Genomic DNA, 14744 nt, shown 5'->3' on the forward strand with positions numbered 1-14744 from the left:
TGTAAAGTATAAATTATTCACCAATCACAATATCATCACTTTTATCAAAGTGATACTAAAGTCAAATTTTTTTTCTTTAAAAATAACAAACATGTTATACTTACTTGCTCCGTGTAATGGTTTTGCAGAGAGCAGCCCGCATCTTCCTCTTCTCAGGTTCCTCTTCAGCTCTCTTAGCCGCTCTCGCTTGTTGAGTGTCCCCACAGCAAGCAGCTTGCTATGGGGGCACCCTAGCTGAGCAGCAGCTTCAGGTGTCCATTCAGACATGGAACCACAACCCAGCTCGGCCCCCCTCTCTTTCTTCATTGGCTCACTGACTTTGACATCAGCGGGAGCCAATGGCACTTTTTTTTGCTGCTTCAATAAATAGGGAGATTCTCGGACAGCTGAGTCTCTCGTGCAACATCGATTGATCGATGGGGTTCAGGTAAGTATTAGGGGGGCTGCTGCACACAGAAGGCATTTTATCTTAATGCATTTACTACTACTTTAAATATTCTTACGGTAAAAAAATACCAGTTTTACTTTAAGAGTAATTTAATAGGAACAAAACTATTTTGAATTCATTATAAGAGTGTTTTAGAGCATGTGCATCTTCTCCTTTACTTTAAATTCCAAATTTTGTCAGCTTGATCTAAAAGGTCCACAAACACTGCATAATTTACAGATATCTGCACAGAATCACAGGTGAAATAAGATTGTGTTTGTTTTAGAATGTTCATAATTAAAACATCAGTGCTCCCACATGTAAAGAGAACAAGTACAAAGCTTTTTGTTGTGTAATAGAAATATGAATGGCAGGGTTCTTAAGCTTCTGAATGTTAACCATACATGGTCTTCTTAGCAAGGATTTGGGCTTGGTCTGAGTCTGTTTTTTTTTATATAGAGATTTTTAAAGTCAAAAATAATTTTTTATTTAAAAATTAAGACTACTTCCAGCAAACTAGTAAGAGGTACTGGGGCAGGTACATTGACCACAACCCCTGTTTCATTTTTCAAACTTCACTCAAAACTCCATCATAATCCTGAAGGGTGTTTGAGCTGATATCATGATAGAATGTAAACCAGCCCTGCAGTTATAGGGATTCTAGTTATTATGCTAATGTCATGAGCTTGTACATAAAATAATAATTCTAGTGCCAATACAAATTAAAGATAATCCTAATGATGAGACATATACAAAATAGCCCTTCCACACGGGTGTTCAGTCCAGATCCATCTTTCAGCTTTTCAGATGGACCCAGACTGAACCACAAAGTATGTCTATGGGTGGGCACATTCATGTCTGGTCAGGTCTATTTATTTTAAATGGAACAAGGCTGCATCTTTTTCTATTTAGATGGATCTGAACTGATGTAATGTAATGCCGTCCATTTACATCTGTTCCATTTAAATCAATTTTTAGGTAAGAAACATTTTTTGTTTATACTATTGTGGCCTATGATTGGTTTCTGCAACAAAAAAAAAAAAAAAGTATGCAAAAAAGGATGTAGAGTGTTGAAAACTGAACTGTACTGAAAATGGGTATAGAAACTGATGTAGTAAACTGAATCCTTTGCCCCGAAAAACATGACTGAATGGATGATGCCTATATGAAATCACCCAGTGCTAACACAGGATCAACACTTGACAATGATAGGAATAACTATGTTTTTCTTTATTTAACCACTTGTCGCCCGGCCACAGTACATATACTGAGTCAGGTTGCACTGTTGCACGAAACAACGTACCTGTACCCTCGGCCCCCTCGCGATAGCTCCACAGAGAGGCAGAACGAGGATCTGCCTATGTAAACAAGGCAGATCCCCATTCTGACAGGGAAGAAAACAGTGATCTTGTGTTCCTGCTAAGCAGGAACACGGATCTCTGTGTTCATCCACTGAGTCCCTCCTTCACACAGTTAGCAAGCACCCTCTAGGGACACACTTCACCCTTTGATCACCCCTGCTGTTAACCCCTTCCCTGCCAGTGTCATTAGTACAGTAACTGCATATTTTTAGCACTTACCACTGTAACAATGTCACTGGTCCCCAAAAAGTGTCAAATATGTCAGTTAGGTGTTCAATTTTTTCGCCACAATGTTGCAGTCCCTGCCATTACTAGTAAAAAATAAAAAAAATAAAAATGCCATAAAAATATCCCATAGTTTGTAGACGTGTTAACTTTTGCGCAAACCAATTAATATACACTTATTGGGATTTTTTTAATCAAAGATATGTAGCAGAATACATATTGGCCTAAATTGATGAAGAAATTGGATAAGTTTTAAAGCATAAAAGTACAAAATATTGTTTTATTTTTGTTCATATTGCAAGAAAAAAAAAACACAGAGGTGATCAAATATCACCAAAGAAAGCTCTATTTGTGGGGAAAGAAAGGATATCAATTTTATTTGGATACAGCGTAACACAGTTGTGCAATAGTCAGTTAACGCAATACAGTGCCGTATCCCAAAAAATGGCCTGGTCATTAAGGGGGGAAACCTTCAAGGGCTGAAGTGGTTAAAGCCTGCAATTTGCCTAAAATGAGTGATACAATTTCATACTTTGCCATAACAATAGTACAATTGCCATAATGTTCTGGTAACATGATTAGAAGCTGAACCACACCAAAGAAAAAGGAATGCCATAAAGATATCATGTCAGAGACATAACTGTTCTTTGACTCTGATCTACTATGAGCAGTCATTAATTAGCTCCTGTTAGGTACATACTGTTGCGTGACATAAAAAATATTGGCTGAGCAATAAATACTCTTCTGTTGATGGCCATTGGTAATTATTTTGTTAAATATATATTAGAAGAAGTCAACAGAATACATAATACAATTGATTTGTTTAATTTGAATGATCATACAAACAAAATAAATTTCCATTATGATGTTACTGCCGTTTTACCTTTTTGTATGCCTTAGCCAAGTATGTTCTTCCTTATCCTCTTTAACAGGTCTTCAGGCAAAAATCATCTTGACCGATTCCAAATTGATAGGAGGCACACAATGCTAGATAAAAAAAGAGAGCACATGTTATAGCATGGGCAACTTTTTTTTTTTTTTGCAAACTTATTTATCAATTAATATGCAAAGCAATGCCAGACTGGCAAGATAGATAGTTACTTCTGTTTAACCAATACTACTCTCACCACCTTTACCTTTTATGGAATACAGCAACTTTCTGCTAAAAAAGGTGTTTCTTTGTCAAATTTGCTTCTTTTATTACATCATAGTAAAGCATATTATTTTGTTTTGCCTTTCAAAGAATAATTAGATTTTCTATACAGCTTAAATAAAGACATTTAAATAAAATGCAGAAATAAAAGAACTAGTGTTCCTGTAAACATAAAGGACATATTTGATTAGGCAATTTGTACAATTTATCAGGACACATTTTTTTTCTAGTATAAAGCAAGTAAAGTAGTTTAAAATGAAATCATAGCAGTATTCTTTTTTTCTCTTTTTTTTTTTTGCAAAAAAGGTGAAACAATAACTATGGATGTCAGGTAGAAGGAAAATTTAATTTAGACTAGGTTGGTTGGAAAGTGGTCAATCAGACGTGAATTAGGCCAAAGTTTTATTAAAAATACATTTTTTATGATTTTTGCTAGCACATTTTTGCATGGTACTTATACATATAGCAGCTGAAACAAACATTATTGGAAACCATGATGTATATTCTATCAATAATCCTTTTAACATGATGTAATAGGAATAACTAGGGTATAAATCCATGTGGGACCATTCAACCAATGTTTGAATTGACTTCAAACTGACAAGGACCAAAAAATACTACAGTATATAAAAATAAGGGAAGTGTTATATTGAATTTTAAACACAGGTAAAGATGTCATTTGTCATTCAGTTTACACACAAAGCTAGCCAAAGAAAAAGGGATCGATGTGCAATTAAAGCATAATCTATGGGAAAAAAATAAATACATAAACATATTCAGTATAACTTCCACAGTGTGTGCTTATTTCCTTGTGTTTTATTCCTTTAAAGATACTGGAAGTACAGAAAAATCTGTTGATGTGACAGAAATGCCCCTAGCTCCTAATTTTCTATTGTGGACTAAAGACATACTGCATTTTTGTGGACTCAGTGGTGTCAGTCTTGGCTTATTTTCTTTTGCTAAACTACTGAGAACCACCCACGGTTTTCATTTTCAAAGCATAGCCACTTTTCAACTTGTAGTCCCAAGATAAGAACTGTTGTCATTTGTGGAATCAATAGAACACCACCTTGAACATTTGCCGACTCCCTCTTTGGATAAAATAAATATGGACTTCTCAAAATCGGGTAACTTCTGTCTCTCAATATACGCCAATATTTTGGTGGAGAGCTGCCAAACACAAGTCATCTGGCTTTATTAGGTCTTTCCTTATTAAACATTGTGGATCCTTATCAAATGACTCATCTTCATATTTCCCTAAGGCCGGCTATACACTGTGAATTCCTCCTGTAACCACCATCAACACAGACAGTACTGACAGGGGAATCAGCCATTGTCTTCTCCTGGTGGGAAGAAGACAAATCATCGCTAGCGGGTATTGCTGCCGGTTGTGGTAATCAAAAGCAAATTCAGCAGGCTGGTTGTACCCGAGTTGATCGATCGATATACTTGGTACATTCAGCCTGTCCATTAACGGTTCAAATCATGGCCATTTCAGCCGGAATTTGAGTGATTTGAACTGTGTATGGTCAGCCTAAAATAAGAACTGAAAGGGCTTGTTGGTATTGTTGCGATAACAAAGGGAGTGTGTAAAGAGCACAGGATAACTCTGAATTTCTGACAAGGCGAACATTTATTTTCCTTCAGATATAACAAAATGCTTTCAAATAAAACAACCACAATTTCAGAGAGTGAAAGCAAATAAGATAATTTGATTGTTAGGGTTAACGCAGTTTAAGATGATAGTGTGTATATGGCAGTAGTACAGCGCCTTGACATTTTTGTCACAACAGCACCATCACTTCACAAAACTTTTAGGCTGGGTTCACCCTCTTGTAAATTGGCAAATTACCAATTCACATGTCAGGAGATTGTGACCAGCTGTCAATAGGGCCAGTTCACACATCTCAGGAACGGCTCCAGAGCGAATTGCACAGGGGTCCTGTGCATCTTCTGGTCCATTTCAGGTTCGAATTCAGCCACAAAATTGGACCTGAAACGATGAATGGGGACACACCAGACTCCATATGGCAGTGTGAATCCAGCCTTACAGGATGAAATCTGTGGAGTGAATATTGATCCTTCCATCACGGTCAAAAAATCTGGTATTATCTGGTTGGCAAGAGATCATTCATAAACCTGTCTAGGCACAGAGAGAATTTAACTTTAAGGATACGTGAATATATGGTGATTGATGTAGTGTGTTGCATGTCATTCTAACACTGAGACCATCATATTAATTATACATATATACATACAGTATCTCACAAAAGTGAGTACACCCCTACATTTTTGTAAATATTTTATTTTATCTTTTCATGTGACAACACTGAAGAAATTACACTTTGCTACAATGTAAAGTAGTGAGTCTACAGCTTGTATAACAGTGTAAATTTGCTGTCACCTCAAAATAACTCAACACACAGCCATTAATGTCTAAACCGCTGGCAAGTGAGTACACCCCTAAGTGAAAATGTCCAAATTGGGAAAAAATTAGCCATTTTCCCTCCCCGGTGTCATGTGACTTGTTTGTGTTACAAGGCCTCAGGTATGAATGAGGAGCAGGTATGTTTTGGTGTTATCACTCTCACTCTCTCATACTGATTACTGGAATTTCAACATGGTACCTCATGGCAAAGAACTTTCTGAGGATCTGAAAAAAAATTGTTGCTCTACATAAAAAGGTAGCCTAGGCTATAAGAAGATTGCCAAGACACTGAAATTGAGCTGCAGCACGTTGGCCAAGACCATACAGTGGTTTAACAGCACAGGTTCCACTCAGAACAGGCCTCGCCAGGATCAACCAAAGGAGTTGAGTGCATGTGCTCAGCGTCATATGCAGAGGTTGTCTTTGGGAAATAGACATATGAGTGCTGCCAGCATTGTTGCAGAGGTTGAAGGGGTGGGAGGTCAGCCTGTCAGTGATCAGACCATACGCCACACACTGTTCCTGAAGGAAGCATCTTTTAAAGATGATGCACAAGAAAGCCCGCAAACAGTGTGCTGAAGACATGCAGAGTAAGGACATGGATTACTGGAACCATGTTCTGTGGTCTGATGAGACCAAGATAAACTTATTTGGTTCAGATGTGTCAAAGGTGTGTGGCGGCAACCAGGTGAGGAGTACAAAGACAAGTGTGTCTTGCCTACAGTCAAGCATGTTGGTGGGAGTTGGTGCATCAGTGCTGCCGGCACTGGGAAGCTACAGTTCATTGAGGGAACCATTAATACCAACATGTACTTTGACATACTGAAGCAGAGCATGATCCCCTCCCTTCGGAGACTAAGCCGCAGGGCAGTATTCCAACATGATAATGACCCAAAACACACCTCCAAGACGACCAATGCCTTGCTAAAGAAACTGAGGGTAAAGTTGATGGACTGGCCAAGCATGTCTCCAGACCTAAACCCTATTGAGCATCTGCGGGGCATCCTCAAACAAAAGGTGGAGGAGCGCAAGCTCTCTAACATCCAGCAGCTCAGCCCAGTGGCAACCTGTGAAGCTCTGGTGAACTCCATGCCCAAGAGGGTTAAGGCAGTGCTGGAAAATAATGGTGGTCACACAAAATATTGACACTTTGGGCCCAATTTGAACATTTTCACTTAGGAGTGTACTCACTTTTGTTGCCAGCGGTTTAGACATTAATGGCTGTGCGTTGAATTATTTTAAGGGAACAGCAAAATTACATTTATTTAGTTATACAAGCTGCGCACTCACTACTTTACCTTGTACAAAGTGTAATTTCTTAAGTTTTGTCACATGAAAAGATATAATAAAATATTTACAAAAATGTGAGGAGTGTACTCAGTTTTGTGAGATATATATAATCTCTCTCTCTCTCTCTCTCTCTCTATATATATATATATATATATATATATATATATATACATACACACATACATACACACACACACACACACACACTGGGACATTCTGTTTTTACACTGGGAACACTGGGAACATATTTGTAGTATCTTCCCCATTCTAGAGCACAGGAATTTGCATATATCATGTGGTCCACAGGTAAAGAACTATGGGAGGGAAATGTATTAACACTGGAGAAGACAAAATCTGGAACACATTTGCATGACAACCAATCAGCTTCTATCTTCAGCTTGTTCAGTTAAGCTTTGAAAATGAAAGATGGAAGCTGACCGGTTGCCAAGCACAGCTGCTCCAGTTTTAATAAACTCTCAATTAATTTTCCTCTAATAATTGGTAAGCTAAAATCTCACTTTATGAAAAATCTGTCCACATATTACAAGAGCTACTGGATACATGTTGCTTTTCTTTACTATGGTTAGGTTAAGTTAGCTCAGGTTCAGTCTAAACCAGAGTGGGATTACTGTGAGACAGTTGGCCAGCTTGAACATGTATTTCAATATGTGTCAAACGAAAATCCCTGTTTTTAAGTTTTTAAGGTTTACTAGAAATGTGTAAGGGTGTATAACAGTGTGCAAGGGTTAATTCAGAATTTCCAGTGTTAACATGTAACATGTAATCATAGATTTGAGCACAGTCATTTCTCTTCTATTACTATTGCATAGTGTAGGTCAGTGACAAGACCCGAGTCTGTTCTCCTCTAAATGTTTCTGTCTGTCCCATATTGGCACCATATATCCACTGAAGTATGCTATAAGAAAGTGTTTGGCATTTTGCAGAGTAGAGTAGTACTTACCAGAGAGGGTTTACTTTGCTACAGGTAACATGACAGGTTTGAATATGTATTGTAATATTTCTCATGTAAACAATGTGAAGAATTTTTAGTGTTACCATGTGGTTACACCCCTTTAGCACCTGATGGGCTATGTGGACGATATTTAGTTTGGAGAACTGTCATTTCTCCTACATTAGTTCAATCTATGGGCCTAGATTAACTACATAAGGCACTAAATAATGGAAACAAAAAACAAATTCAGATTTTATACAGTTGTAGAATTTTACAATATATTCCAATTGATGCTGATAAATAAAATGAACTTTAGGCCATATCTGCAAAACAATTTACATTTGGTGTGTTTTGGTGTGCAGGGTTTTTGTTTTTGAAGTCCAACTGAACATTCAGTTTAGACCAGGTAAACACATTGCAGGTGCATCAGAATAAAGATGTGCAATGTCGTACAGTATAGTTTAAAAATGTATGTTGCCTACCAGCAGCTGCAGAGAAGAACCCTTTCTCTCTCTCTCTAGGGAAGCAGTAGTCTCCCTGCAGAGGTCTGCCCAGCCCCCTACTGAGTCAGACATGTAACTCTGCAATCAGTAAAGCTCATGATCCCAGCTGATTGAAGAGCTCCAGCTCTGACATGGATGTGATAATGGTGATGAACAATTGGCAACCCGAAACATCCAAATGTGTAAATCTTTATTTACTACAGGTTAAGTGCAGGATAACAAATATCTTACGCATTTTAGCTGTGGGTAATTGGTCATTGCATTTTCTTCTCTGAACTCTAACATCCATATACACAACCCTCCACCCACAACATTCAGGTGCAACTAATTAATGAACCAATAATGAAGATAAAAAAAGTGTGCATTAGCAGGTGGGAATGAAGATATACAGCAGGGATATGCAATTAGCGGACCTCCAGCTGTTGCAGAACTACAAGTCCCATGAGGCATAGCAAGACTCTGACAGCCACAAGCATGACACCCAGAGGCAGAGGCATGATGGGACTTGTAGTTTTGCAACAGCTGGAGGTCCGCTAATTGCATACCACTGATATACAGAATGGAATACAAACAATAAAGCCTATGTGCATGACATGGTGTATGTGATGTAATCATTGTACATAAATATACAAAATGAAAATAAAAATATAAGTCAGCACATTGCCTGCAAAGTAGTTGTTAGCAAGGCTAGCACATTATTATCCCTGGTATTACCATAAGCAAGTAGCAAGATAATTCTATAAACAAAAAGGAAAGATGAAAAAAGACAAAATGTAAGCCTTTGAATGTATTTTGTTTTAGAGTACCGTATATACTCGAGTATAAGCCGAGATTTTCAGCCTCTTTTTTGAGGCTGAAAGTGCCCCCCTCGGCTTATACTCGAGTCATCGCTGTCTGCCCGCTCGATCAGCGTGTCGAGCAGACAGACAGCGGCCATTCTGATTCAAAAGCCGCGCCTCCGGCTCCCCCTTCGCCTGTGATAGGCGGAACACTGAATTTCCCAGCAGCCTGTGTTCCGCCTATCACGGGCATCTTCTCATCCTCGTACTACGGACGAGGATGATACGACGTCCGTGATAGGCGGAACACAGGCTGCTGGGAAATTCAGTGTTCCGCCTATCACAGGCGAAGGAGGAGGCGCGGCTTTTGAATTTTACAATGGCCGCCGACGAAGAGGGCACGGGACGGAGGCAAGGCAAGGCACGGCACGGGACAGGACAGGACGGGACGGGACGGGACGGGACGGGACGGGACGAAGGCAAGGCACGACACGGGACGGATGCTCGGGACAAAGGCTCGGGACACAGGTAGGCTGGACACACACACACACACACACACACACACACACACACACACACACACACACACACACACACGGATGGAGACACACACACACGGATGGATGGATGGATGGAGACACACACAGGGATGGATGGATACACACACACACAGGGATGGATGGATGGATGGATGGAGACACACACACACACAGGGATGGATGGATGGATGGAGACACACACACACAGGGATGGATGGATGGATGGAGACACACACACACAGGGATGGATGGATGGATGGACACACACACACACAGGGATGGATGGACGGACACACAGGGATGGACGGACACACAGGGATGGACGGACACACAGGGATGGACGGACACACACACAGGGATGGACAGGCATGTCTCACCCTCGGCTTATACACGAGTCAATAAGTTTGCCAGTTTTTTTGGGGGTAAATTGGGGGCCTCGGCTTATATTCGGGTCGGCCTATACTCGAGTATATACGGTACATGGAATCCAGTTAGATGATTACTGAAAAATGTAACAGCAATAAGCATAAATAAATTACTCTAAATTCACAGGTGATTCGCAGCACACCATTTTCTCTCCTTGTCATTTTCTCATGCATTTTAAAACAGCATTATTGAACAATACTGTCATTTGTTTTTCAAATGAAGGCACACAGTCGGGTTGATATACTAACAGAGAAGAATGTTCACTTGACGCACTGTTCATTTAAATCATCCAATCGTGTACATGTTTTTTGATTTTTTTTTTCTACTCCCCTGCACATTATCTGAAGTATTTGAAGTGAACACAGCTTCAGTGGACTAATAAGCCTTCTGTCAATTTGGAAAACCAATCCCAATGAATCTCTACATCAGTATTTTTGCACAACAAACCAGTTTTCCCTTGTGGAATCATATACATATCAGAAAAAAATGTATGCTGCAAAAATATAGCACACTGTATATTTTCATTACTATTATAAACACCATAATTAATTTCATGAGAAGCCCAATTTTTGCATTTTTCCCAATCTGCATATTGTCTGTACACATATAGTATGTTGTTTAAAGTACTGCAAAGTATCAGTATAGCATTGTAGAACAATAGTAAACACCATGTAATATAAAAGTTATATAAAAGTCTTGTTGTTTTTGTTTAAAAATAACAAACATGCTATACTTACCTGCTCTGTGCAGTAGTTTTGCACAGAGCAGCCCAGATCCTCCCCTTCTCGGGCCCTTGCTGACACTCCTGGCACCTTCCTCCTGCCAAATGCCCCCATTCAGACATGGAGCCGCAGCTTGGCCCTCCCTCTTCATTGGGGGGAGCCAATCTCTCCCCAATGAAGGGGGCTCAGAGATTTTCTCCACGGTTCTTTTTTCTCTGTCTCTAGATGTATTTAGTCTGTAGGACAGCATCATTTAACCCATTTCCGCTTAGCCCAGGTCATCGTAGACCCACCCAGCCTGTGATTGGATAGTGTAAGTGGAAGCAGTATAGTGATGATTGTATATCTCTGTCACTCTGCTCTCTAAGACCCCTTTCACACCACACCGCACCTTGCGTCGGCAGTAAAACGCCGTTTTTAGCGGCGTTTTACCGCCGGATTTGCGGCGCATTTCGGCCGCTAGCGGGCGCTTTTACCCCCCGCTAGCGGCCGCGAAAGGGTTAAAACCGCAGGCAATACGCCGCAATATCGGCGTTTTGCCGGCGGCATTACAGCGCTGCCCCATTGATTTCAATGGGCAGCAGCGGTAGAGGAGCGGTAAACACACCGCTCCTTCACCGCTCCAAAGAAGCTGCTGGCAGGACTTTTTTCTGACGTCCTGCCAGTGCACCGCTGTAGTGTGAAAGCCCTCGGGGCTTTTACACTACAAACAATGGTGCAGCTTCTTTAGGGCGTTTTGCAGGCGCTATTTCTAACGCTATAGCGCCTGCAAAACGCCCTGGTGTGAAAGGGGTCTAAATTTAGGTACTCACACTGCCTGCATAAAAAAAATGCATGATGTACTAGTGATTGCAGATGAGTGCATTAGTTGTATTTTATATCTGTCTAGATTTGAGCTTTAAAGACTATACTTTTTTTGGGCAGTAGTAAAAACTCCAGAGTGTCAGATAGCAACAGGAAAAAAATATTATTATTATTTAAAAAAGTCGATTATTAAGAACTGATGTGGAAATTACTATGCCCCATTTCGGTATATATGTATGCATATGTTTACACAGGAGGATGATGGACATAATATATTTTGTGCCCAGCTTACAAGACTTATTTTATTTTAAATCGTTTTTTTTTATTGAACTTTATCAAGAAATAGGTACAGAAAATAGAAAATACCATAAGTATGATAAGGAACATTAACAATATCCATTAATAACATTGTAGAGGTAAAGGCACTTATTCAGTACAATATTCGATGGGTTGGTTAGTAATTGGTCTCATAAGAATATTCTTGTTTTATCCACGTCAGTACATGAGAGGGAGGGCCCCTCCAGACACCCCTACTGGGTACTCACTGTGTCCCAGGAGAGAAGACCCAGTACCCCCCCCCAACGCACCAACAATGGTTTCACTATGTAATGTGTGGCAATTCACCCATTGTAATAGATGTATAAATGTAGAATTGTTGAGTATATGCGATTGTTCGACCATATTATAGTATAATTCAAACATTAAGGAAATGATAAGAAAAAAGAAGGGGTAATAAAAAAAATAAAGTAAAATAAATAATACTTGAAATTAAATAAAATGTATGTGTACATACATTTAGCTCCCTAAAAATGAGAATTTTGCGGTTCATCAACAGTACTCAGATTTTTTTCAGTTTATACCAGTCAGTCCACGGTTTCCATTGTTCATGCGACTTTTGAAACTTGCCCTGGGATGAAGCAAACATAGTTTCATAGGTGGCATGCGTATTGGTGGTCAGTATTATTTATTTCAGTATTGGTGGTTCCTGATCTTTCCAATGTCTTGTGATCGTTAGTCTGGTGCTTAATAAGATGTGGGATACTATTGTCCTAATGGTTTTCTGGAGTGATTTTATACCCAGAGATAGGATAGCTAATCCAAGGGTTTTGGGGATGGGAAAAGCATAAGGAATACATTATCCCATTAGTTCGTGAATGTTCGGCCATTCCCAGAGTATATGATAAAGGGTCCCCGTTATATTTCCTCCAACATAGTGGGGAAGCTTTAGTGTCAAATTTGGAAATCTTGTGTTGGGTTAAGTTCCAACGAAGTAGTACTTTTTGTGTCAGTTTCCATAGATTAATGCATTTGATGGACACATATGTAGTTTGAAGGGCTTGTTGCCATTGTTCTGGGGTGTAAATTTCTTCCAACTCACATTCCCAGGCCTCGATGTGGGATGATTTGTTGAATGTCAGTTTTCATTTAAGGTGTTGTAAAAGAGGGAAATTCCTCTTATGTTAGTTGAAACTTTGGTAAAGTATTGTGTTATTCGCCAGGGGAGTTGTATATTAAATGGAGGGTTGGTTCGAAGGAGATGATTTATTTGGAGGCATCTATAGTATTCAGAGTCTCCTAAGCCAAATTCAATTTGTAGTGCTCTAAACGTTTTCATTGCGGGTCCTATCATGAGGTCCTCTATATGCTTGATGCCTTTTTACGCCCAATGTTCTATATATATGTCTGGTATAAGTCCTGACAGGCTAGTGATAGGGATTGGTAGCGGTGAAGTATGGGAGGCATGATTTTGTGTTAACAACATTTTCGAAGCTTGTAGTGAAGCTATCATTGATGGGGCTAAAGATGTGGCCTGGGTAGGGTTAGATGTGCTTCCTAGTAAATAATCATAGAGCTTGTTGTTTGGAGTTTGTCTTTCTTCTAATTCTTGCCACCTGGTAGTTGGCGAGTTGGGGAACCATGTTCGCAGTTGTGCCAGAATTGAGGCGTTATAGTAGTCCTTGGTCAAGATGTTTCCCACTTCTTCCACTTTCCTAGATGTTAATTAATTTTTGAAGGCCCAGCTAGCTTTTTTCCCTTTCAATAAAAATCTGTTTACAATGGATTGAAGTTTAGAAAAATAATTATTGGGAACTGGAATGGGGAGTGATCTAAATAAATATATTAGTTGAGGTAATATTATCATTTTGAAGGCTGCTAGTCGCCCTGAACATAATAGCTCCGTCTTGGCTAATTCTTGGAGCTTCGAAGTCATAGAACTCAAGAGGGGGGCATAGTTGGTTGTAAATAGGTCTTTGGTGGAAGCGGTTAAGGTAATTTTACAAGACTTATTTTAAATTTCTTGTTTCTTAAAAGCTGTTTGATGTCTTCAATAGGCAGGTGATAACTAAGTTGCCCTTTGGTTTGTAGAGAGCCATATCAGACTTTGTGCCACTACCTAGTCAGGGGTCCTTGAGATGTTAATTTTGGAACTGGTTATGCTAGGATCAAAGCGGGCTGCTTAGCTAACAACCATAAACATGGTAGACAGAGAGGCACCGAAGAGAGTCTAAGGCCGCGTACACACGGGCGGGCTGTCTGTCCAACTTAGTCCGCTGAAACACATTTCAGCGGACAGTCCGCTCGTGTGTGGGCTTCAGCGGACTTTTTCAGCGGACAGTCTGGCGGACTAAGTCTTTCGGAATTTCCGTAATACAGTCCGTCCAACTTTGGTTTCAGCGGACAGTCCGCTTGTGAGTAGGCTAGTTCGACGGACTAAGTATGGCGCATGCTCAGAAAGGATTTACACGGCAAAAGGTTGCATTGCTGTCTATTGGACTTCCGATTTCTAGTCCCGTCGTACGTGCTGTACACGTCATCGCGCAAGCTTTCAACGGACTGTCTGCTCATCGTGTGTGGTCAAGTCCGTTCATTCGAAAGTAGGACGGACTGTCTGTCGGATTGTCTGACGGACTTAGTTGGCCAGACAGTCCGCCCGTGTGTACGCGGCTTCATGCTTATGTGAGCAGCATGGTGGCCAACTAGGATTGAATTTCAACCAATCAGGATTCAATGCCACTTCTGAACCAATGGAGTCCAGGGGTGTGATTGGTAGGGATGAGTAGAGAGGGAACATAAAAATCAAAGTGCCCATGGATACGCTCTCTCTTAGCCTCATGGAAGACAAAGCATGGTAAC

The 14744-nt window shown here is 40.1% G+C and overlaps 1 protein-coding gene across 4 annotated transcripts in view; it reads right to left on the minus strand.

Annotated features, from left to right (window-relative positions):
• Positions 1-14744, minus strand: part of SYT1 (synaptotagmin 1) — an 834437-nt gene that overhangs the window by 703487 nt on the left and 116206 nt on the right. For all 4 annotated transcript variants that reach the window (XM_077473911.1, XM_077473912.1, XM_077473913.1 and 1 more), the window contains exon 2: positions 2897-3000. The gene's annotated coding sequence lies outside the window, so the exon portion shown is untranslated. The remainder of the gene's footprint in view (positions 1-2896; positions 3001-14744) is intronic.

Source organism: Lithobates pipiens, unplaced genomic scaffold, assembly GCF_037356315.1.
Source record: "Lithobates pipiens isolate NorthernLeopardFrog02 unplaced genomic scaffold, aLitPip1_a1.2 Scaffold_8, whole genome shotgun sequence".
In the NCBI taxonomy this organism is placed as follows: Eukaryota; Metazoa; Chordata; class Amphibia; order Anura; family Ranidae; genus Lithobates; species Lithobates pipiens.